The sequence below is a fragment of the Mirounga angustirostris genome, unplaced genomic scaffold (assembly GCF_029215605.1).
Source record: "Mirounga angustirostris isolate CCGP_5_RB_7025 unplaced genomic scaffold, mMirAng1.0.hap1 SCAF_6, whole genome shotgun sequence".
Classification (NCBI taxonomy): Eukaryota; Metazoa; Chordata; class Mammalia; order Carnivora; family Phocidae; genus Mirounga; species Mirounga angustirostris.
Genome location: NW_026991714.1, coordinates 152,128,218 through 152,153,003, shown reverse-complemented (window position 1 = coordinate 152,153,003; position 24,786 = coordinate 152,128,218). Strand labels below are relative to the sequence as shown.

General features: G+C 54.1%; 1 non-coding gene across 2 annotated transcripts in view; it reads left to right on the top strand.

Annotated features, from left to right (window-relative positions):
• Positions 1-11,991, top strand: part of LOC123846954 (uncharacterized) — a 36,535-nt gene extending 24,544 nt beyond the window's left edge. Inside the window, exon 2 of one of the 2 annotated variants that reach the window (XR_010412622.1) lies at positions 11,436-11,991. This is a non-coding gene — a transcript (uncharacterized LOC123846954). The remainder of the gene's footprint in view (positions 1-11,435) is intronic. The other variant, XR_010412624.1, reaches the window with a different exon arrangement.
• Positions 11,992-24,786: the final 12,795 nt, after the last annotated feature.

Here is a 24,786-nt window from a genome sequence, read left to right as displayed (position 1 = left end):
TCGCCTCCCTTGGTGCTCCCCCATCGCCTCCCTTGGTGCTCCCCCATCGCCTCCCTTGGTGCTCCCCCAGCGCCTCCCTTGGTGCTCCCCCAGCGCCTCCCTTAGTGCTCCCCCCATCGCCTCCCTTGCACCTAGTTTTCTGGTGTGCTTCTGATCCGGCAGGTCCTGCTCTGAATCCTCACACAGCTGTCAGCTCAGTGCCTGAGCATCTGCTGTCTCTCCTGAGCTTTTCCTCATTTTTAACATGGATCGTTTCTCATGCATGCAGGGTCATGGCTTCTCAAGTATGCGGGGACGTTTTTAGTTGACCTCCCCGCCTCGTTTTCCAGGTTGGCACATGGCCCCCTCGCCGTGTGGTCTGTGCTGGCTGCCTTTGCAGTGACCACGGCTCCGACCCGCCATGAGGTTCCTGCCGGGGCGTGCGCGGCTCCGTAGAGGTGCCTCCTCTTAGCCCTGCCTCGTCCTGCTCAGGTTACTGACAACTGCAGGGAGACGGTCCCCGTCCTTGCGGTGGGACGTGGTGCTCCATCCTCCAGGGTGTCCGCGCTGCCCCTCTCTGCTGCCCCATCCGGGGCTGCGAGCCTAGAAGCGGTGCTGATGGCCGATGGCCGCCGTCCGCGGGCCCCCTTTCCCTCACAGGTGGTTGCTCAGCTGGGCCCGGCCTCACCAGCCGCTTCCTTCCTCGGGTCAGCTCAGCTGGCCTGGCATAGGGTGCGCCGCGGCCGCAGGGAGGGTGGAGACCGCGCCGTCCTTTGCAGATTCTGACCCACTAAATGAAACCTGACAGGGCTTCACAAGCTCTCGAAGCAACTGAATGAAGCTCCGTGGTGGTGGTGGTGGGGGGGGGTTGCAGTATAAGGCAGAAAACTCTAGGAAGGACAGATTGCCCTCGTTTGCTGAGGCAGAGATGCTGGGTTCCCGCCACCATGTTTTCCGAGTGGTGTCTGGTCTCTGACACCAAAGGTGCCCAGTGCAGGAGCCCTTCAGGAGCAGCGCCGCCCTCAGATTTTATTGGGTCAGCATGATGGTCAGCTGCCTGTTCTGTCTCAGCTCTGTTCCCCACCGTTGCTCTGTCTTGTGGAGACTCCTTCTCCTTGGCTTCTGGTTTCTGACCCTGGACGCTGGAGTGGGGCGGGGGGTGGGCTGGGAGCCAGAGCATCTCTCCCTCTGTCCCCTCCCTCCAAGGTGCCAGCTTCTACAGAGTTGTCCCCCGTGGTCCCAGCTCCTGCGGGCAGCATGGGCTCCCGGGCTCTGGGCCACGCTGCTGCCTCCCTTGGTCCTCCCCACCGGGGGAGACTGTGGCTGTCTGGGGGGGTGGCAGTATCTGGTTGCCTTGCCCTCCCCCACGTGGCTTTTCAGCTCTTCCATTGTTAGTGTGCTGGAAGCCACATTAAATTCCATGTGAGGTACCTAGATTCCTCTCTGACTAGACCCTTTTGGCCTTAATTACCTAATGAGTGGACAAGTCCTCCTGGGACAAAAAAGAAAGAGATTGCTGTTTTAAACCTGGGCCTCTGGATCTTTGTTGCTCACCCTCAGGTCTCTGGGTGGAGTCCAGCAAGCTCGGCGTTCAGGAGTGTGAGCAGAACCTGCCCCAGCTCGGAGTCACCTGGGCGGTGTGGTGAGCCTGGGTGTTAGATTGAAAAAGAGTCAGGCCCTTTCATATTGCTCACTTGTGTGTTGTTCTGTTATCTGGGGTTAACTGGGTTTTATTACCCAGACTGGTAGTGAATTGCCATATAAAGGCCAATGTGCAAAGCATGATGTTTTGGTTTTATGGACCCCCCTCCCCCACATACACACACCAACAAGTTAATTTTGGATAGCAGCCCGTTCATTAGCGTTGAGGGCAAATACTAAGGGAGAAGTCTCAATAAGCCTCTATACTACTCACTTTTTTTTTTTTTTTAGATTTTATTTATTTACTTGAGAGAGAGAGAATGAGAGAGACAGAGAGAGCATGAGAGGGGGGAGGGTCAGAGGGAGAAGCAGACTCCCTGCCGAGCAGGGAGCCCGATGTGGGCTCGATCCTGGGAGTCCAGGATCATGACCTGAGCCGAAGGCAGTCGCCCAACCAACTGAGCCACCCAGGCGACCTATGCTACTCACTTTTTGACATTGAAACACACTGCCTGACCGCGGTGAGGAGGGGCGGGAGCAGAAATCGAGGGCAGGGCATCCAGGATTTGGTCCATGCCTGCTGGCTGGTGGCCCCGCAGGGACAGCAGGGGCAGCCCACATGTGATTATTCTGATTCTAAAGGGATACACTTGTTTTCTTTGCACTTTTTATCTCCAAATGGGGGACCTTTAAAGTATTTGTTTTATTTTATTTACCTATCTGACTTACTGGTAATTGCTTCCTGCATCTGTAGCATCTATAAACAAAGCTCTGGAGCAGGAACCGCCCAGAAGCTGGTGTGCACGAGTCTGCCTTTCCCCGGGCCTGCGTCACAGCAGGGGGATGGGTGTTGTGGTCAAGCTCAGTGGCCCAGGTGTCAAGCTGCCGACGAGGCGGAGATGAAAACGTAATGTTCTGACACAGATTAGGGAAGATCGATGTGCAGTGGTTTGCTCTTTGTGTCCTGTTTCAGCAAGAGCTAGTCCTTGTCAGTCCTTTATTCTTACGTCCTGAGAGGAGAAAACACCATCAGGTGGGATCAAGGGAAATTTCATTGATTCTTCTGTGAGAATCAAATTGTACTTGTCCGTTTTCCCCAGGTTTGTCAAGGATCCTAGAGTTCATTGAACCCCGTCCATTTACAGATAAGGAGAGTCAGGTCCGCCGTGGTTGATGGGCAGGTTCCCGGCCCGCTCTGCTCCTCTTGGCTAGTCCGCGGGCTCGTGGCCAGACTGCCAGCCTCCCTGCCCCGCGCCGGGCGCACCGAGCGGCCGCTGTGAGGCGCTGCAGCCAGGGTGTGGGTCTTTGCGGCATCACACCCGACGCAGGGAGAGCTCCCTGGCGAAGGCACAGCGCTGGATCGCTCAGACGGAAGAGCACGCCGGCCGAGGGAAGAGCCCGGCTGTGTTGGTACAACCAAGTGTGAATCCCAAAATAGAGGCGTTTGAGTAGACTTGCTTACAAAACCTTCAGATTTAGCTTCTGACGGTAAATGTTTTCTCTAGAGTATGGGAACCAGGAAAATAGTTTTGTTTGTTCTTTTTTTTAAAACTATGTTATTGAGATCATTTCCAGGCTCTGAAGGAACACAGAGCCTTCAGATGACTGGAAAAACAAAACGAATGCTTCGTTCTCTATAAATAAAGTGAGTGAAACTATGAGGAGATGGTGCTGTGGATTAAAAGCACTTTAAGGAAAACGTCACGTAGACTTGCTGGGAGCCCGCTCAGCTGCGCGGATGGATGCTCACCGCCTTCTGCTGCGGGTGGACCACGGTGTCAGGTACACAGTCAGTCTGTCGTGAGTGCAGGCAGAGCACAGAGCAGTGCGTCCAGACACATCCCTGGTGGCCATGGCGAGGTTCTCCTTTGTTGGGTTTGGTCCTGGAATGGGCTGGGCAGGGGGGCTGGGGGCTAGGGGTTGGAATTCTAATGCCCAGAGGCAGATGTGACTGACTGGTGGAGGTGTGGGAGCCAGAATCTGGACCCTTGCAGAAAGTTCTGAGTCTGGGAGCTCTGCCTGTACCTTAAGGACATTAGAAATTAAAATACCAGGCCATACACGGGTGTGGGTTCCAAGCTTATTCTGTCCCAGTGGTACGAGAACCGAAAGGAAAGCATGAACATAAAAATAGATACAGACTCTTGAAGTCCTTTAAGGCCTTGGACAGTGGCAAATGCAGAATCATCTTGCGGGCACATCTCCACCGTCCAAGGCACACGGGATTCAGAGCTGAGACCGTCTGCACAGAGAATGTCACATCAGAACAATATAAATAACATAACATCTACCACTGCAGGTGGGGGGGGGCACATCAGGAATTATAACAAACAGGAGAACAAACCTCCAAGATTCTGAAATGTATTATAAAAGAACTTCACTATATGAAGTTCACTATAAAGTTAATTATTTTAAATTGCAAAAACAAATGATTAAGAAGAAATAGAGCCAGGGGCATCTGGGTGGCACAGTGGGTTAAGTGACTGACTCTCAGTTTCGGCTCAGGACATGATCTCAGGGTCATGAGATCAAGCCCCATGTTGGGCTCTGTGCTCAACGAGGACTCTGCTTGAGATAATCTCTCTCTCCCTCTCCCTCTGCCCTTCCCCCTGCTCCTGGACTCTCTCTCTCAAAATAAAAATAATAAGATTTAAGATAGAAGAAATAGAGCCATAATGAAAGGAGAGGACAGTGTGAAAAAAGAATTGGAAGGTCAAAAAAAACCCCAAAAATCCTTCTAAAAGTGAATGATACAATCATTGAAGTGAGACATAGTTAAAGACAGAATTAGTGAACTAGATTTATCTGGGGAGGTCATCCAAAACAGCATGAGATGGAAAGATATGGAAAGTATGAAACTGTGATTGGGAGTCAGAGGAAAGAATGGAAGGTCTGTCAGGAAATCCAGAAGGAACGAATTTACAGAACAGGAGAGGAAAGGATAATGAAAAGACCTGACTTGAGAAGACTTACAGCTTTTGAAAAGATAGTGGCTGAGAATTTCCCAGAATTGAAGAAAGACATGTGTAGCCAGACAATTTTGAAGCAGAAGAACAAGGTGACAGAGATTACCTGTCAGATGTCAAGATACATTACAAAGTTGTGAGAATTCCAACAATGTGCTGTTGGCCCAGGGACAGGGAAATAGACCAATGCAATAAATTTGAGGGCTTTAAACTTGGGTATATGGCAGCTCAGTGCATTGCAGAGATGGTATAGCAAGTCATTTGAGAAGGACAGGGTCCTCTAACTGTGCTAAGATGTGTGACCATCTATATGAGGGAAAATAAGATTAGATCTCTACCTCACACAAATCAATCCTGGGAGGTGGGGGGAAGGTTAAAGACCCTAAATGTGCAAAGTACAAAATCTAATAAAGCCACAGGGAAAAGATTGATATATTTGACTATGTACATAAGACACATTGCATACCAAAATTCCTCATCACTAAGAAGATCCTTCCATAAAGCAGGGAAGACATTGGTGACATACCAAATGGAGTGTAGCAGATACGTGGATAAAGTCTATGAATTGGCAATTCAGAGAAGAGGAAACCAAACTAGCCAGTAAACGTAAACGGACGTTAAGCCTTGCTAGTAATCAGGGGTATCAACTCAAAGCATCAAATTATCAGGAAAAAAAAAATAGTAACAAAGCTCCAAAGTATGGAGAAGGATATGGGACATCCTCTATCCTCTGGCCCTAGTCCACCTCCCCCCGTTTCAGTCCTACCCACTTATCCCTTCCCCTGATCTAAAAGGAATTACTTGCCAAACCTGAGCCCTTTAAAGATGATCCATAGGAGACTGAGTATGAACAGTGTGCTGAGTCGCTCGTTAGAAGCTGATGATGGAAGTGTGGGCAAGAATGTGGAGTGAAAGGATCTGCCCACCTCGTTGGAGGCCGTGCACCTTGGCTTTGTGACTTACAGAGCAAATACCTACTAAGGGTGGTGGTAGATGTTCCCTGTGACCCAGGAGATTCCTTCCTGAGAAGGCACCGTAACAGATGCCCAAAGAGATGTGTACAAAATAATTACAGTGACATTGTTTGCTTAGCAAAAAGCCAGAAACAACCCACCTGTCCAATAGGACAATGGATAAGTCAGTTTGGGTATATCAATTCAGTGAAATATACACAGTAAAAATGGATGAATTAAGGAAATGGCAGAAGACTGTGTATAGAATGATGCCATTTAGATACAATTTTAAACATGTAAAACATTGATATTAACTAAAAGAGTAAAAGATGGTTCTGAGAATGAGAGACCTCAAGTTTAGAACTATGAGCTTACTTCTCCTTAGGGCGTGAGGGCTCAGGATATGCAGGGTGTTTCATTCGTATCTCAAATGTGCTCTCTCCCAAGCTGTGCGGTGTGTTATGTTTTTGTCTATAGCTTTTTTGTTCTCCTGAAATCATGGCGGGTGGGACTTGGGTGTGATGTCTCTGCAAATCCATCATGGTGAAGGGGAAGGACAGTAAAGAGGAAATTCTGTGGAGCTGCTGGGGAGACATGATGGATTATCCAGGGTGGGATGATGCTTTGACCACAGGCCTCAGAAGACCTTGGCATGACATCTTTGATGTGCTCAGGGGACAGTGCCTGTGTGAACGTGTGGGCCGGCTGTACGAACCACAGGGCCAGGACGACCAGCGCCAGTGGGAGCCCCCCTGCCCCCCACATACAGGAAGTGCGGCCACCAAAATTGACTCCAGAAGAGAATATAAACGGACCAGTAATAGTGATGAGTGAGAAGAGCTGGGAAAGTGATCCAAAAGCTACCACCACAGATGGCTTTATAGGTTAAAAAAAATCCTGTGAAGTAACACATGGGTGAGTTAACATTAGAAAAACTACTACATTGATCAAAGGAGGAAAAAAACCCCAAAGGATCATCTAAATTGATGCAGAAACAGCATCCAGTTACTCCAAATCCTACCCATGATAAAAACTCAGCAAACCAGAAATAGAAGTGTTTATCCTGGGGAGGTTTGGGGTTTGTCCTACTTCATGGAAGCATTTCCGTTGACGAAGAGGGAAGCACGGGTTCGCTTGCTGTCTCCACTTCTGTCTAGTGCACTGAGTGTGCTCGTGTGCTGGGGTGCCTGACTGTCCAGGGAGGGATGATGCTTTGACCTTTGGCGCGTTAAGACAAGAAAAAAGAAGCAATGGTGTGAGAATTGGAAAGGAAAAACATAAACTGTTATTTCCAGATGATAGAATTATCTACACAGAAAATCCAAGAAAAGCTATAGATAAAGTGCTAGGACTAATATTCATCATCCTTGTTGGATATAAGATGAACATTCAAACATAGGATGGATGAATGAATAGAGAAACTGTATATATACAAAGTGGATGTTATTCAGCCATAAAAAAAGAATGAAATCCTGCCATTTGCAACAATACGGATGAACCTCAAGGGCATTATACCGAGTGAGATAAGTCAGAAAAAGACTCCTACTGTATGATCCCAGTTATGTGTGGAATCTTTTATTTAGAAAAAGAAAAAGTGGCTCGTAGATACAGAGAGCAGGTGGGTGGATGCCAAAGGTAGGGGATAGGGCGTTGGAGAAATGGGTTAAAGGGGTCAAATGGTGTAAAATTAAAATTAAAACAAAAATTTAAAAAGACAGCAGCAGGGGCACCTGGGTGGCTCAGTCGGTTAAGCAACTGCCTTCGGCTCAGGTCATGATCCTGGAGTCCCGGGATCGAGTCCCGCATCGGGCTCCCTGCTCGGCGGGGAGTCTGCTTCTCCCTCTGACCCTCCCCCCTCTCATGTACTCTCTCTCATTCTCGCTCTCTCAAATAAATAAATAAATCTTAAAAAAAAAAAAAAAAAAAGACAGCAGCAGCCCCGGTAAGTGGGTTCTTTTAAAGTCCTCAGGCTCCTCATGGGGGAGCCAGCTTGTGACATCAGCATCCCCTCCGAGCGCCAGATGCCCCTCCACTAGAGCCCGGATCCATGAGTTCGAGCTAAAACGATTTTATGTAAAAGAACAGCCTGATAACTGGATTTTGGAGAGTCTGGCCTTAGTGCCTGCTTCCAAAGTCCACGAAAGCTGTGCGTGCAATTTGTTTTTTAGTTTTAAACTCCAGGCTTTTCCTAGAATGCACATTCCTCCACATACCCTGTTTTTAAAATGACCTGTTTGTGTCCAGCTCAACAGTATTCTGTGATACTCCCGATCCTCGCACATCTGGGATGTGAGTGTTGTAAGTCGCCCTGCTCGGGCAGGTGGAGCTGTGCCCAGCTCGAGCCTCAGCCTGGATTCAGCCCTAGATCTTCTTCCCCAGCGCGAGCACCTGACTCAACCTCAGAAGCGTGAGCAAGGTTATGGGATGCCACCTGGCCAACTCCACCTCCCCTGACTTCAGTCCTACCCACTTACCCTTCCCCCTGCTCTAAGTGGAGTGTTTCTCCAACTTGGTCCCTTCGAAGATAATCAGTGGGAAACAGGTTATAAAGTTTGCTCACTGTTGTTCTAAGTGGCTTGCTTGAAGCTGTTACTGAGTACTGCCAAGTACTGAGCTTTGTTCCTATTGTCCACTCCCACCCCCTAGAAGGGTCCTACATGGATGAGGCTAGGGCAAGTTCCAGGGCCTCTGAACTATGGGAAAATCTGGAACGGAGGCCAAAAAAAGGTCATCTCAAGAATCAAGTGTCCTTTGCCTTGATGTGGGCCCTGCTCTCCTCAACTACTTCAGACACATGCTGACAATTAAGCCTTGAAGGAAGGCCAGGAGTAGGGCAGTAATGGGGTGGTCTGCCCTCAGGAGAACATACCTGGAGAAAAGGCTGGCCCCAAGAAGTAGGCTCTGGAAGAGGAACAGGGGCTTTGGGTGGGGACATCCTATTGGCCCTGTGGATTCTTTACCCCATGGAGAGGTACAGCCGAAATGGGCCAAATGGGGGCCCTCTGCAGCATGAGGCCCAAGGCTGTGGGTGCACTGGAAGCGTAGCTCGGATGGAGGGAGAGATAGATGAACTCTACTCTGGTAATAATTAGGAAACAAGTCGCATTCATGCTATTTCTTCCTGATGTGAGGAGCAGCAAATCTTCAGATGATTAGACGAACAGAACAAAATCTTCTCAAAGAGTAAAATCTGTTCCACCCCGAGGAGAGGGTGAACTGCGTTAAAAGGCAAGTTAGCATTTTCAGAAAAATATGAAGGTCTGGCTTTGAGTTCCTGACCAGTATCCTTTCAGTTGGGCCTGCAGGATTCCCTTCAGCATTTGTCGCAGGCTAGGTCTGCTAGCCACAGCTTGTCTCTGTGCACCTGGGGCTGGCTCAGGGGTGCCTTCATTTCTGGGGGCTAGTTTGACTGGATCTAGAACTCTCGATGGACCATCATTCAGCACTTTGCATACGTCCTTTCACTGCCTCCTGACTTCTGTGTTTCTGATGGGAAGTCAGCTGTTAATCTTCCGGAAGTTCCCTTGTATGGGACACAACGCTTCTCTCCTTCTGCCTCCAAGAGGGTCTGAGCTTTGACACTTACTCTGCTGTGTCCAAACGTGGACACCTTTGGGCCTGAGGCCTCTTTGATCCTGGTATTAGAAATGAATAAAAGCTATGTTCAAAACACATCTTTCTTTGGTGGAAAACTGATGGAAGTGTATTTTATCAAAAGTGATGTGTTCCTACTGTATCTTACGAGATGACTTTTCAAGCCTGATCAGGCAACAGGGCATCGTCAGTGAGCACAAGCCTATGGGCACAACTAACCTCTTCACTCCTGTCGAGTCGGAGACGCAGTCAGTGCCCAGACCCCACTGTCACACGCGCCTCTGGGGGCTGGCGTGCGCCACAGGACGCTGCAGGGTCCAGGGGCTGCACTCCCGACCTCTCGGTCAGGGATAGATAGGCTCCTCTTTGGGTGTCACTGTGGCTCTGTGCTGCGAGAGGGACGTTGACAAGCAAAGGTGTCGAGAGGAGTGAATAGGATGGTGTGGGAACCTGACAGGGCACTGGGAGGCAGGCTTTAAGGAGCAGTTTCTGCAGGTCCTTTTGTGCTTGAGATCCTGGATCTCAGTTTTCATAGTGACATGGCTCTATGTAATTGTTAAGAGTCTGGTCATTCTCGCTCCAACACATCTTCAGATAACCCCATTGCATGGGGAGGGTGGGGACAGGGGCTAGATGGAGACCTCTCAGTGAAGACCTTAAAAGGAAAATTTGGTTTTTGAGCCACATGCTGGTGGTGCTATTGGCAACAGTGATGACGACGAGGATGATGATGATGAAGTTAATTAAAGAGCATTGTCCAATCCCCCCCCCCCCACCAGCCAGTCTCACTGTCCCTCCCCTGAGAGAGGCCCCGTCCTCTCTGGAGTCTGGCCTCCTGAGCCTGTCCACTGCATTCCTTCTCCCACAGGCCCTGAGAGGGAGCTTCCCAAGCTCTGTCTGACCTCATCACTGCAGTTTCCTGTGTCTGGAGCAGTGCTCCCTCACCCAGGCTCCTGCTGCCAAGGCTCTCACGACAGGAGCTTCCTGGCCAAAAACATCTGGGAAGTGCTAAGTCCTTTCCCCACCTTTTGGAGATTTAATGCATAGTAGATGATTAAAGAACCCAAGAATCACAGTAAAGACATTCGTTTAATTTTATTCAATCCAGTGTTTGGAAAATGTCCCTTTTATGAAGGGATGCCTGTTACACATGCATTTCTGGGACTGTTTTGGGAAACACCGGCCCGTTGAATAAATTCAGCACCTGTATTCACAATCTGGGCGCAGCCTGACTATCCAAATAGATCCCCTGTCCCTGCCTGTGTGTGCCGTGAACCCTGCCTTCTGTCATCCCAGATGGCTTCTCTCGTTCTGGAACATTCTCACCTGCTGTTCTCATTGCCTGGGAGGCTCTCTCCCACCTTGTAAGATTCTATTCTGTCTTCTTGGTCCACTCAAGATACCTCTCCTACGTGAAGCCTTCCAGACCCCTCCTTAGGTAGAATCAGCAGCCTCCAGAGCATCCCCTTCTGGTCCACCTGAATGATTCATCTTTGTGACACACGTGCTCACAAGCCTGGGTGCCACCTCCCTGACTCTTTGCCAGTCCCAGGTCTCTCAGGCTGGGTCCCCATGGCTCAGGACAGCACCGCCTTCTAGGAAATGGACACCTGGCCCAACCCAGCCTTCCTGGCCTCCACCAGCCTAGGGAGCCCACTGGCATCATGATGTGGTCTTGGAGAGCAGGGCTCCCCTGCTGGCTCCTGCCATTGGGCCACAGATCCACTGCTCTCTGCCCGGATCATGGCCAAGTGGGATAAAGGTTTCTAGATGCTGGACATCACCTCTCATTTCACAGTGGCTCAGTGTCTGGCCACCTGTCTGCCCCTAGCCATCTGGTCCTCCCAGTTCCTTCTGTGGGTAAAGGTGAGGAGGCATGAGACGAGGTGGGCAGAGGACTGTTACAAACCTGGGTCACTTCCAAAGCCTGGTCCGCCTGAGAGCGGCTGCTACAGTGCCTTTGTGTTGGATCCCTACTCAATATTTAGACATCATTTTAAAAAATTCTGTTTTATGAATATATAAATTATATTTTCACTCTTTTTTTTCCCCTCATAGCACTGTAGGGGAGAAGAAAAATAATGTTTATTGAGAACATTCTATGTAACAGGCACTGTAGGAAGTGCTTTAAATATCTTTTTTATTATATGTTTTATATATAGTCTATAAATGTGTATTTACCTCAGAAATAAAACATTCTTTACAAGTGGTGGCCCTGTCATTTTAAATGCAAGTGCTGCGTGTGGGTGAACAGACAGCCTCGGTAAATCCATTCCCATGATGTGTTTTTGTATCATTGTAGGGACATCTTAACCACACCGAGAGCCAATAGAAGGTGCAAGTTGGAAGGTTCCGTCCATGTGCCAACGAGGGTCGCCCTCATGATGGACCTGGGTGCCCACCTGTTCAAATCACAGCCCGTGTCCCCTGTCCAGGAGATCCCACCACCTGCTGTGTGAGAGCCAGGAGGACCCCGTCACCTCAGAGGAGCCCTCAAACCGTTGTCCCCTGCTACACCTTCCAGATGTATCTTTCTTGACAAGGAAATCGTTTGCGTCATTTAAAAGTTAAAAAAAAATGTCACTATCAACTTTCCTGTGAGGTTTGAGAACCGTGTGGCTTCTGGAACCACGTATCCAGATGCAGCCCTGTTTTCACACTTTCCAGTTGTTTTGTGGATGGATTCAGGGCTGCTTATGTGTTCTTTTTTAATTAAAAGACTTATTTTTATATTTAAAATGCTCTATAATCTTACACTGAATTTCACTAAATGCTGGTATCCAATCTGTTCTGTGTAATTCCCCAAATGAAGTTATCAGGCACGGGCCTCTTTTGTATTAAAATGGAAATTTCTCATTTCTCTTGGGTTTTCCGTGCATCGTCTGATGGCGTCCTCTTCCCTGGGTCTGAAGGTTTCCTGAGATGTCCCAGTACTTAACAGACAAGGTCCTCACAGAACCGCTGGGTTATAGGGCTGTGCCAGGTTCTTCACCCTTCCAAAGCCAGAGGGGGACAGAGACCCCGCAGTCCCCGTGTTGTTCTTGTGTCATCCCCAGGGCCCCGTTCTCTGCCAGTGGCCGCCCCTCAGCACGACGGTCTGAAGGGCCAGTCCACCCATGGCCACGGCACGTGGTCGTGGAGGGACTTCATGTGGCACGGAAGGGCAGAAGCCCGCACCGTCCTAGCTGGGATGTGGGTTACCCGGAATCGCAGGGCACGCTGGTGTGTTGGGGAGCGAGATGAGCCTTTTCTGCCCCCGGCATCTTGGGAGGTCACCGGCGTTCGGCCCCGGGTCAGGTCGCCGACCGCCTGAGACGCGGCGGCCAAGGCCCCGAGCAGCGAGGCTCAGGTCCGCGGCCTTCGGTCTGTGCTGCTCAGCAGCTTTCGTGGGCCCCTCTCTCCAAGAGCAGACACATCTCGGTTCGCAGGGAGGCCGGGAATTGGGGCGTTCTGAGGTTCGCAACATTTCTTTGTGTGTGTGAGCTCCCCCCTTCCCCCAGAGCCGTGGGGAGAGGAGTGGCCCCGCACGGACTGGTGCTTGTCCACCGAGTGGCTAGAGGGGAGTGGCGCACCGTCGCTGGCCACGTGGTGAATGGAAAGCGTCTTCTGCGGGGACGAGGCCCCACGCGTCTTCCTGCCCGCGGGGAAGCACGCCGAGTGGAGCCGGGCACTCGGGGCGCGGGGCTCACGCCCCCCAGCGCCTCGCCGCGTCGCCCGGCCCCGGCGCCTTGGAGCCTCGGCCCGTCTGTGGCCGGGGGACGGCCCACGGGGCCTGCGGGGGCAGGGGACACGCACGGCGGCCTTGGTGACGCTCCTGTGCGGCCCCAGGCCCCAAAGCAGGCCCTCCTCCGGAAAGCCCCAGGGCGCGCAAGGTTGGGGCCGCGGTGACAAGGACAGAGGTGGGGCTGACGCTGGAGCCGGCCGCGGGAGCGCGAATTCCCCGGGTTCCCGGATGCGGAGGGAGCGTGTCGGCCGGGCGCTTGCGAGGTGTGGCCTCCGTATGGCCTCACCACGTGTGGTCCGCCAGGCCGGGTCGCTGCAGGCCGCAGGCCGCCGCGGGCCGACCAGAATCCCCTCCCAGCCCGCCGCCCGCGCCCGGCCGCCGCCCGCGCCCGCGGCTCCGCCCCGCGCGCCTCGGGCTGCGCTTGGAGCCGGGAGGGAAGCCCACGTGAGGCCGGGGCAGTGGCGGGCTCCGGGCTGTCCGCGCGCTGCTTGTTCGCTGTGGCGGAGCGCGGGAGGCGGAGCGGCGGGCGCAGACGCGGCGGGCGGCGCGGAGGGCGGCCGTGGGGCGCGCGGGGAGGGCGGCCGTGGGGCGCGCGGGGAGGGCGGCCGTGGGGTGCCCGCGGAGGGCGGCCTGTGGGCGGCGCGGAGGGGGGGCCGTGGGCGCGCGCGGAGGGCGGCCGTGGGCGCGCGGGGGAGGGCGGCCGTGGGGCGCGCGGGGAGGGCGGCCGTGGGGCGCGCGGAGGGCGGCCGTGGGCGCGCAGGGAGGGCGGCCGTGGGGTGCCCGCGGAGGGCGGCCTGTGGGCGGCGCGGAGGGGGGGCCGTGGGCGCGCGCGGAGGGCGGCCGTGGGCGCGCGGGGAGGGCGGCCGTGGGGCGCGCGGAGGGCGGCCTGTGGGCGGCGCGGAGGGGGGGGCCGTGGGCGCGCGGGGAGGGCGGCCGTGGGCGCGCGGGGAGGGCGGCCGTGGGGCGCCCGCGGAGGGCGGCCTGTGGGCGGCGCGGAGGGGGGGGCCGTGGGCGCGCGCGGAGGGCGGCCGTGGGCGCGCGGGGAGGGCGGCCGTGGGCGGCGCGGAGGGGGGGCCGTGGGCGCGCGCGGAGGGCGGCCTGTGGGCGGCGCGGAGGGGGGGCCGTGGGCGCGCGCGGAGGGCGGCCGTGGGGCGCGCGCGGAGGGCGGCCGTGGGCGCGCGCGGGGAGGGCGGCCGTGGGCGCGCGCGGGGAGGGCGGCCGTGGGCGCGCGCGGGGAGGGCGGCCGTGGGCGCGCGCGGGGAGGGCGGCCGTGGGCGCGCGCGGGGAGGGCGGCCGTGGGCGCGCGCGGGGAGGGCGGCCGTGGGCGCGCGCGGGGAGGGCGGCCGTGGGCGGCGCGGAGGGGGGGCCGTGGGCGCGCGGGGAGGGCGGCCGTGGGGCGCCCGCGGAGGGGGGGCCGTGGGCGCGCGGGGAGGGCGGCCGTGGGGCGCCCGCGGAGGGCGGCCTGTGGGCGGCGCGGAGGGGGGGGCCGTGGGCGCGCGCGGAGGGCGGCCGTGGGGCGCGCGGGGAGGGCGGCCGTGGGGCGCGCGGAGGGCGGCCTGTGGGCGGCGCGGAGGGGGGCCGTGGGCGCGCGCGGAGGGCGGCCGTGGGCGGCGCGGAGGGGGGGCCGTGGGCGGCGCGGAGGGGGGGGCCGTGGGCGCGCGCGGTGAGGGCGGCCGTGGGCGCGCGCGGTGAGGGCGGCCGTGGGCGCGCGCGGTGAGGGCGGCCGTGGGCGCGCGCGGTGAGGGCGGCCGTGGGCGGCGCGGAGGGGGGGCCGTGGGCGCGCGCGGAGGGCGGCCGTGGGCGCGCGGGGAGGGCGGCCGTGGGGCGCGCGGAGGGCGGCCGTGGGGCGCGCGGAGGGCGGCCTGTGGGCGGCGCGGAGGGGGTGCCGTGGGCGCGCGCGGAGGGGGTGCCGTGGGCGCGCGCGGAGGGGGTGCCGTGGGGCGCCCGCGGAGGGCGGCCGTGGGCGGCGCGGAGGGCGGCCGTGGGGCGCGCGGGGAGGGGGGCCGTGGGGCGCGCGGGGAGGGGGGCCGTGGGGCGCGCGGGGAGGGGGGCCGTGGGGCGCGCGGGGAGGGGGGCCGTGGGGCGCGCGCGGAGGGCGGCCGTGGGGCGCGCGCGGAGGGCGGCCGTGGGGCGCGCGGAGGGCGGCCTGTGGGCGGCGCGGAGGGGGGGCCGTGGGCGCGCGGGGAGGGCGGCCGTGGGCGCGCGGAGGGCGGCCTGTGGGCGGCGCGGAGGGGGGGCCGTGGGCGCGCGCGGAGGGCGGCCGTGGGCGCGCGGGGAGGGCGGCCGTGGGGCGCGCGGAGGGCGGCCTGTGGGCGGCGCGGAGGGGGTGCCGTGGGCGCGCGCGGAGGGCGGCCGTGGGCGCGCGGGGAGGGCGGCCGTGGGGCGCGCGGAGGGCGGCCTGTGGGCGGCGCGGAGGGCGGCCTGTGGGCGGCGCGGAGGGGGGGCCGTGGGGCGCGCGCGGAGGGCGGCCGTGGGCGCGCGGGGAGGGCGGCCGTGGGGGGCGCGCGGAGGGCGGCCGTGGGCCGCGCGGGGTGGGGGGCCGTGGGGGGCGCGCGGAGGGCGGCCTGTGGGCGGCGCGGAGGGGAGGCCGTGGGCGCGCGGGGAGGGCGGCCGTGGGCGCGCGCGGAGGGCGGCCGTGGGCGCGCGGGGAGGGCGGCCGTGGGGCGCGCGGAGGGCGGCCTGTGGGCGGCGCGGAGGGGGGGCCGTGGGGCGCGCGGAGGGCGGCCGTGGGCGCGCGGGGAGGGCGGCCGTGGGGGGCGCGCGGAGGGCGGCTGTGGCGGGGGGCCGCTCGCGGCCCGCAAACGTCGCCCGGGGCGGCGGCGGGGACGCCGTCCCGGAGCGCGCGGCGCTTCGTTTTGGGGGCTCCGGCTCCGAGTCCGCCCGTTTTGCCGGAAAAGGTTGCTTGTGGAGTCTGTAGGTGAGTGTGGCGGTGCCTTTTCCCCCTTCGGAAGGGAAGGCCGGGACGCGCAGCGCGGCAGGCTCGAGGCCCGCCCGTGGCGCCGGATTCCCCGGAGGACTGTCGGGGCGGCCCCACGCCGCCGCCCGGCAGCCCCCTCCCGGCCACCAGAGCTGTCGCGCCCGAGTCCGGAGCAGTCGGCCGACCGGCCAGACCTGCGCGCACGCCACCCGTAAGGCCCACGGCTGTGCGCTCATCGCTTTAAAGCGCTTCATCTGTGTTTTCCTTTTTTTCTTAAGTTTTATTTATTTGAGAGCGCGCGCGCGCCAGTGGGGGGAGGGGCAGGGAGAGAAACAGAAGCAGACCCCCCGCTGAGCGGGGAGCCCGCCGGGGACTCGATCCCGTGCCCGGGGATCACACCGGAGCCGAAGGCAGAGGCTCAACCGACTGAGCCACCGGCGCCTGTCTGTTCTCTTGTCAAGAGTAGACAAAGACCTGCCCGTGTCCCTCGAGGAGGCCGACTAGCGCCTGTGTCCGCGCAGTGCCGTTAGATTCGTTTTCAGTTTGTCCTTGAACCCACAACCCCCCACTGTTCGTATTTCGGCATGTCCCTCTTGTCATTTCACAAAATGATCTATGGTGGCTGAAAACCGACCAACTCAAGCTCATTTCGGAAAACTCAAAGGTGTGGTAAGTGGTGAAGGAAGAGATACTAACATCCTTCGAAATGTTTGCCTCCTTTTAAAATACAGTATATTCACAAATTTCCTTCTAAAACATTTAAAATTTTGCCTCAAATCCATACTGAGGACAGAAAAAATTTAAGACTATACATCAAGGAAAATGAAATACAAATATGAAAGTCCCCCAGGACCCCATCATCCCAGTCCCACCACTGATGGTAGCATGTGTCCCTGTAAAACTTTCTTCATAAACATATATGCCCATAGACGGTGTCCTTCTGATGTTAACACCATGCGCGTGTTTTCATGTTCATGAATGTGTACGGGGTCCTCTCCTTAAATGGCTGCACATCGTCCCCTTGAATGGAAGTGCCCCAGTGCCTTTGTCCAGTCCCTCTGGAATGTGTGTGTATGTTCTTCTCATTCCTTCATCCGTTTTATCTACCTGCTATTACAAAAATTGCTGGATAACCATTCTTACACGTTTTTATAAAGTTTTCCAATTATTTTCATAAGAGGACATTCTACAAGTTGAACTGGTGGGACGGAGGGTACATTCTGGTTTTCTGCCCTCTAGAAAGTTGGTCCCAAGAGCCCACCTCCCTTCTCTTTCACCAAGACTAGGTAGAGCCTGCTCTGTTCTTTCTTTAAACTTGGAACATTATGAACGTGCCCAAAAGTTGGCAGAAGAAACAGTACAAGGGACTCCTTCAACCGCGTTCATCTCTGGCAATGCCCAGCCCGTGGCCAGCTCTGGCTACCCACCCGCTCCACACACTGGAAGCAGGTCCCAGATGTAATGTCAGTTCACCTGTAATTATTTCCGAGTGGCCCTCCCAGAGGCATTTAAAGAGCATAACCACAAAAGATTGTTAGTCCTCAAAAAAACCATTTACAATAGTTCCTTCTATAGTCTCTGCTTAAATTCCTGTGTACTTTATCAATTTCATAAATGATTGATTTGGGTTTTTTATATGACTTATTTCGAATTGGGATCCAAATAAGGTCTACATATCCGATGGGCTGATGAGTTCTGTCTCTTCTGATCGAGGGTCTCCCACTTTTTTCCCCCTTGGACTGTGTTTTCAAGAAGCTGGTTTGTTCATAGAGTTTGTCAAGATTTTGCTAATCGTGTCTCTCTTGTGTTTTACCTAGTCCTCTGACCTCTGTGTTTCCTATAAATTGGTAGTTGATCAGAAAGCTTGATCAGATTCGATTTTGATTTTTTGGCAAAAGTTGTTTTTTGATCCTTGCCTTTCTGATCTTTGCTGCTGACATTGTTCTTTTCATCTGGGTATCCTGCATTCCGTTTCTGATATGTTTATTGGTCATGTGCATATCTTCTTTTATGAACTTCCCGTCTTTGCCCGTTTTTCTATTGGGACCTGTATCTTTTTGTTATTTATTTTTAAGACTTCTTTATATATAAAGGCTAATAAGTATGTTTTTCTCTCAAATACAAATATTTTTCCCACTTTATAATTTTTCACTTTCTTCTCAGTGATGCTTATGGTCCCCTTAGCTGCATGTAGGACTTTCCTGTCTGTCAGCCTCTTTTTCTCTGGTTTCTAGCTTGAGATTTACTCAAGAAAGGCCTTCCTTTCCCCCAAATTCTGTACAGTGTTTACACTGATATGTAATTATGCATCTTCAACTTTGCATGATTTTTCTTTCATTCTTAACATTTAAAACTTTGGTCTACCTAAAAATTTGGGGGGGCAAAGGATATGTCTAGCTCGATTTCTTCCCCAGATATTAACCAGTTATTCTAACACATTTTTCTCCACTGATTGTAAATTCCATTTCTACCATATATGGGATTGCTTCTGTGCTTTCTCTTCTGTTCTTTGATCTGTCATTCTCATCTGGTGGCTGTAGCACTGTGTGTGTGTGTGTGTACATGGGGGGGGGGGCGCGTGCATGTATGTGGATTTATTATTAAAACATAACACATGCAGAAAAGTGAAAAGTCAGGGTCCAGGCCCAGTGCACATCCTCATGTGGACAGCCTACTTCTCCATTGTCCCCTGTTATTTCTTAGAAAGCTCCTGGCTTTTTTCACACGCTTATTCGTGCAAATCAACCTCAGAATCATTTTATCAGATTTTAAAAATAAAAGCCACATAAGACATCGATTAGATTTCTGCTGAATTTACTGATTAATTGCAGGATAAGCAGTAGCTTTCCAGTCTTGAGACTTACCACTCAGAGACACGGAGTATTTTACCATGATAAATACTTTTTATGTATCTAAGGGCTTCCTTTTCTTTCTGTTTTTGGTTTTTTGTTTTGTTAGACAGGTCTTGCACTTGTAGCTCAACCCTAGGTATCTTTTTTCCATTACATTTTCTGATTATAACTGTTTTACCAGATCATTTCCTGGAATATTGCTGTTTAAAACTGAACAGTGCATTTTTTCCCTCAAATGCAATGAGAAGGAAACTACTCTGTACTTAGTGACACTGTATGTCAGTGTACTGAATGGTCATTTTTAACAATCTAAAACCGTTTGAGGGAATAATTATCCTCACTCTACTATTAAGGACAGAGGCTTGTCCAAACTGGGCTTCTCTGACCCCAACAGCTGCCTCTCCAGACCCATGCTCCTCAAACTACACATGGGTCTCAGGGGTAGGAGGGTCTTGTTAACATGGGGACACTAGGTCTGGGAGGATCCCTGAAGTCTGCCTTTTTTTTTTTTTTTAAAGATTTATTTATTTATTTGAGAGAGCGAGAATGAAAGAGAGAGACAGAGTACATGAGAGGGGGGAGGGTTAGAGGGAGAAGCAGGCTCCTCGCCGAGCAGGGAGCCCGATGCGGGACTCAATCCAGGGACTCCAGGATCATGACCTCTGTATTTCCTATAAATTGGTAGTTGATCAGAAAGCTTGAAGCTGAAGGCAGTCGCTTAACTGAGCCACCCAGGCGCCCTGAAGTCTGCCTTTTGATAAGCTCCCAGGAGATGCCGCCAACCACGTTCTGAATATCTGGGCGTCCCTGAGTCATTGAGGTTGTGAGAAAATGGGACCTTTGTGGAGGGGCAGGGAGTTCCCTTGTTCTATGTGGGAAGTACTTCCGATTTTCCGGAGAAATTTGAATAGTATATTTAGCCAGACGAGGCAGGCCTCAAACCCAGTACATGAAGTAGTGGTGTCTGGTGGATCGCAGGGCTGGGGTAGTTGCCTGCCTGGGACTCCCCTGCTTCTCCCATCACTGACCCTGTGCCTCGGTTTCCTCTTCTGGAAAAAGCAGTGAGCGATGGAATGATGCATTTGAGGTGCTTTGAATGGGGCCTGGCAGTAGTGACTGCGACTGCATATCTGTGCATGGGGCCTTGGAGCCCAGCGCCCTGTCCCAGGATGTCAGTGACAGGGTGTAAAGCTGGGCCCTCTCTGCCTCTGACGTTGACCTTGACCCCGTGGTGAAGCCCCCTCCCCTTACAGGGGCAGGCCGCGTGGAGAGCACCATTCCAGACGTCATCCCGGGGCCGCTGGCCTCTGCTCATGTCTAGTACTCGTGATTTCTGTGCACATTTTAAAGCACCTTTAGAAACTTCTGGCCCTCAGTTCCTTACAAATCCGTATGCATATTTGTTGAGGATTTCCGGCCAGCCATCACACAGGATCTCGTACTTCTGCAGCCTGGCAGGAAGGCAGGGCTGTCTGGCTCAGACTTAGCAGGGCTCAGCAGGGCGGGCGCTGAGTTGCTCCTCGGGGACAGACTTCCAGCTGGAGAAGATAAAACAGCTCTGGGGACAGGTGGAGTTGCTGTTGTGCAACAGGGTGGACATGTTTCATGCCACAGACGGGGATGCTTAAAAATAGCACAATTTAGGTCCTGTGTATTTTACCACAATAAAAAAAAACAAATCCAATCAAGGCTTACAACAGCTCAGTCTCTTCCCTCTCTGTGAGAAATGGAAGCATTTCTTCCTCTCGTCTCCCGTGATCATCGGCTGTGGATGGTCCCGACACTAATCACTCATTCTCCAGTTCCCCTTCTTCCGCCAGCCACTGGAAACCCCGGAATAATCTGGGGACTCAGGCAAGCCCCCCCACCCCAGGTTCAATGGGCAGATGGTCAGAGAGAGTTGGGGATGAGTCTTCGATCCCCACGTTTGGGGATCTGGAGCCAGGGTGGGAAGTAGGTTGGATTTACTGAGCTGTTTCTGAGGAGCCCAGACAGTGGGCTGCTTGGCAGCCGTGTGCACGTTCCCTAACTGGAGGTGGCAGGTGACTGGGTCCCTCATTGACCGATGGGGGTGGAATGCAGAGTGTGCGTTTGTGCTCCCCACCTCCCCCGGACTCAGCAGGGGCTTCTGTCTGACCATCCCTTTCTCCACTGTATTTTGGGCCTACCGTCTCCTTACAGAGGCATGGTCAGCTGTGAGCCGCCTCAGGGGAATGCCTGTGCGAAATGCTCCCCGCGGGGTAACTGCCACTTTTGAACCGTGCACGTGTGGCTCCCCGGGGTGCCCTCCCTGTCCTACTGGTGACAGTGCTCCCACTTCCAGCTTCCCGGTGGACGGGAGAGTCTGGGAGCTTTGGAGGCTGGGGAGCAGCCCTGGGAATGGCTTGCTCGGGTCAGTCAGGGTTAATTGTACGTTTACAAATACACAGTGACTTTTTAGCTGAAATTCAGGACAGACAAGATTTGGTTAGTGACATCTAAATTCACTTATGTGAAAATAATTACACAAATACAAACTTAAATCACATTTAGTTATGACCTTTATTAAAAAAAAGAGTAAAATCATAAGAAAAGATGGAACCATCAACCACAAATGTATATATCAATTAAAGTGATGTTTTTGGCCGTTCTTCTGGTGAGACCCACTTAGTCATGTTTCAGGAAAGCCAGTTGAGTGATGAGCTAAATCTTTTAATTTTTAAAAACATTCTTGACAAGCCTCTTAGTAACTAATTTGAATTAGCAAAAGAAATCTCACCTCAGGGCTCATAAAGGCCTTTGCCGGTCCCTGAAAGTTGTCGATCGTGAAAAATGACCTGTGGCCGTTTGCACGTCTCCTTTGGAGACGTGTCTGTTCAAGTCCTTAGTCCATTTGCAAATTGAGTTATTAGCTTTGTGCTGTTGAGTGAGGTACTGAAGTCCCTTACTCATCTTTGAAATTAGCCTCTTATCAGATGGGCGGGGTGCAAACCTTTCCCGCCCTCCTGCAGGATGCCTTTCCGCTGGGCTGGGGCTTCCTCTGCTGGGCAGAAGCTGTTTAGGTTCGTGTGCTCCCACTGTTGATGTTTTCTCCGTTGCCGGTGCGCTTGGTGTCCTGCCCACGCCATGTGATGTCATCCCCAGAGTCAGTGTCCCGGTGCTTTCCTGGTGTTCTCCTCTGGAAGTTCAAGTTTCAGGCCTTACCTTTGGGTTTCCAGTCCATGTGGAGTGGATTTTTGTGTGTGATGTAAGATAGGGCTGCACTTTCGTTCTTCTGACCGTCGTTTCCAGTCCCCTGAGCACCGTTTGTTGAAGAGACTTCCCCGTTGTGTGTTCTTGGGGCCGCTGGTGAAGGCCCCTTGACCGTATATGTGTTTGTTTCTGGCTCTCTGTTCTGCCCACGGGTCTCCATGTCTGTCTGTATGCCGGGGCATACTTTCGTGGTGCCTGTGGCTTTGTAATGTATTTCGAAGTCAGAAAGTGGGATGCCTTCAATGGGCACGTGAGAAGGTGCTGCACGTCACTCATCATCAGGGAAATGCAAACCCAAACCACGATGAGATCTCACCTCACGCCTGCTGGGATGGCCGTTCATAAAACAACAGAAGACAATGAGTGCTGGTGAGGATGTGGAGCCACCTGGAGCCTTCGTGGACTGTGGCTGGGGACACAAACGTGTGGCCGCTGTGGAGAACAGTACAGAGGGTTCTCAAAAAGTTAAAAATAGAGCTGCCACATGACCTGACAGCTCCACTTCTGGGTATATGCCCGAAAGAGTTGAAAGTGGGATCCAAAGTGATATTTGCACTCCCACATTCATAGCAGTATGACTCACAAGACATGGAAACAGTCCTAATGTCCATCAACAGATACATGGATAGAGAAAATGTGGTCCATACACACAGTGGAATATTATTCAGCCTTAAAAAAGAAGGAGATCCTGCATTATCTGACAACTGGGAAGAAGCTGGAAGACATTATGCTGAGTGAAACGAGCCAGTCACCGAGGGACGAATACTGCACGATTCCTCTTAAGGGAAGCGTCTACAATAGACTCCGGGAAGCAAACGGTAAAATGGTGCTTGGACATGAGGAGCTGTTGCTCAGCGTGTTCAGCTCCAGCTGCGCAAGACGGATACACTGGGGAGCTCTGCTCCCAATGGCGTACCTATAGCCAATAATACGTGTTGCACACTTAGACATCTGAAAGGCTAGAGCTCATGTTAAGTATTCTTACCACAATAAAAATTTAACCCCCCCACCAAAACAAAAAACCGACCGGTCACTGCAGCAGCACTCTGGAGAGAGGGTTGTGCTCGCTCTCTCCGTCTTTCCCTTTAGATCCAGACACTGCTGCTTCCCCGGGAGGGTCCTCTGTTCCGTGGTCACCGCTGGAGGGTGTTCTCCCACTCCCCGGGGCCAGCAGCTTCTCCCTGAGGTTAGGGCAGCACCCTAACGACAGAAGAGGGGGAGACTTCTCACAAAGACCCTTTGTCTCCCCAGATGGTTCCACTTACAGTGCGGTTTCACTGGCATCCCGGGTAATTGATAGATGCACTGGAGACCTGTGGTCCCAGAGTTCAGGCTGCAGAGAAGCCCACGTTGGCTGCCGCCCCATCTAGACTGTAGAGTCCCGCAGCTGGCCGTGTGTCCCCTCAATCCTCACGTCCCACAGCAAAGTCCTGACACGAGTGGAAAGGCTCCCACCAGGCCCCAGCGGGCTCCGGGCCTCATTCTAGAAAACACCTCCCTGGACATAGAGGCTAGACCCGGAAGACCTGACTCAGTGTCCCCGAAAACCCCAAGAATGGCAGTTGTGGCCTCCACAGCCTCCAGATGTCCCACAGCAGCCGAGCAGTGTTTACAAGCTGTCTTGGTCTGCACCAGTCCAAGAACCTTTGGGTCTTAACAAGAAGGGACATTTTGAAGCAATTCGTATAAATTGTAAGATCGTATGATCTGCCCCCAGATGTGGTATTCGGATATGGTGGCAAATGTTTATTACACAAATGATCTCCACCAATATCTGACTGGCATTTTAGCAAACATGCTTGGAAAATGTTCTTAGGACATGTATTCTTTCCTCAAAATTAGTGCAAGAATTGTCAAACACTCCACTGATACTTAATTTATCTATGAGGCTGTTGGGACTCCTCTGATCCTCAGGTGTCCTGGTCTAAACTCCTACTTCAATCCTGTATTCTAGTAGGAATACTCGTAATATGGGAATAGGCGGTGGTATCTAGGATTACACCGGCCTGATGAGACCGTGCAGACCGGAGGCCAGGCCTGGGGCTCGGGCGCTTAGGCACTTCCTCTGGGGCATTTTCTCCTTCCACTGCCTGTCCTGGGGAAGCCCTGGATGTCAGCGGGCTGTGGCTAGTACTCCTGCCTCCCGCCGGGGCTCAGACCCAATGACTGACCTGTGTGGGGTCCACAGACCCCTGCTCCCTCACCGTCAGGTGCTCAGACTGCAGAGCAGGTGCCCGAGCTCTGGGTGGGATCAGGCCCCGACCTCTTCTGCTGCTTTGCCCCGGCTTCTCCCATCTTGCCCCTACTCCCACAGGTTTCTCCCAAGGGGCCTGTCCACACTCCCTGATGCAAGTGCCCCTGCCTTGGGCTCCTTCCCAGTGGACCTGGCTGGACGTCAGGACAGAGCAAGTTCTGGTGGGTGGGAAGGATGCTGTCGGCCGGGCAGCGAGAGGGTGGACAGCAGGGGACAAGCGCTTGTGATTAAAGGAACCTCAGCTGCTGCTGTCATGATTAACTTAATTTAAAAATCTAACACAAATGTAACCCAGTGCTGACACTTAATTCTGGTGAGAACGTGCATGTGTGTGATGCACTGTATTTTTCTTTTGTCTTTTTGTATTTCTTAAGATGTTCTTTCACAAATTAACTTTGAATAAGGAGCACATTGGCTTCGTAGTACAACCCAAGGTCTGCAATGAGAGCTGCGCCTGGCTCTGTCCATGCAAGTCCCAGATGCTTTGCACGGAGCAGCTCAGGAAGTCCCCACACAGTCCCCTGAGGCAGGAAGGGTCATCCGCTCTGGAGACAAGGAGGCCAGGTGTCTGGCTGAGGCCGCGGCGCAGGCGGCGCAGGTCGGTGCTGAGGGCAGGGCTTGCCCCCTGGCTGAGGGGCTCCGAAGCTCCTGTTCACACAGTTTTGCTTGCCGCAT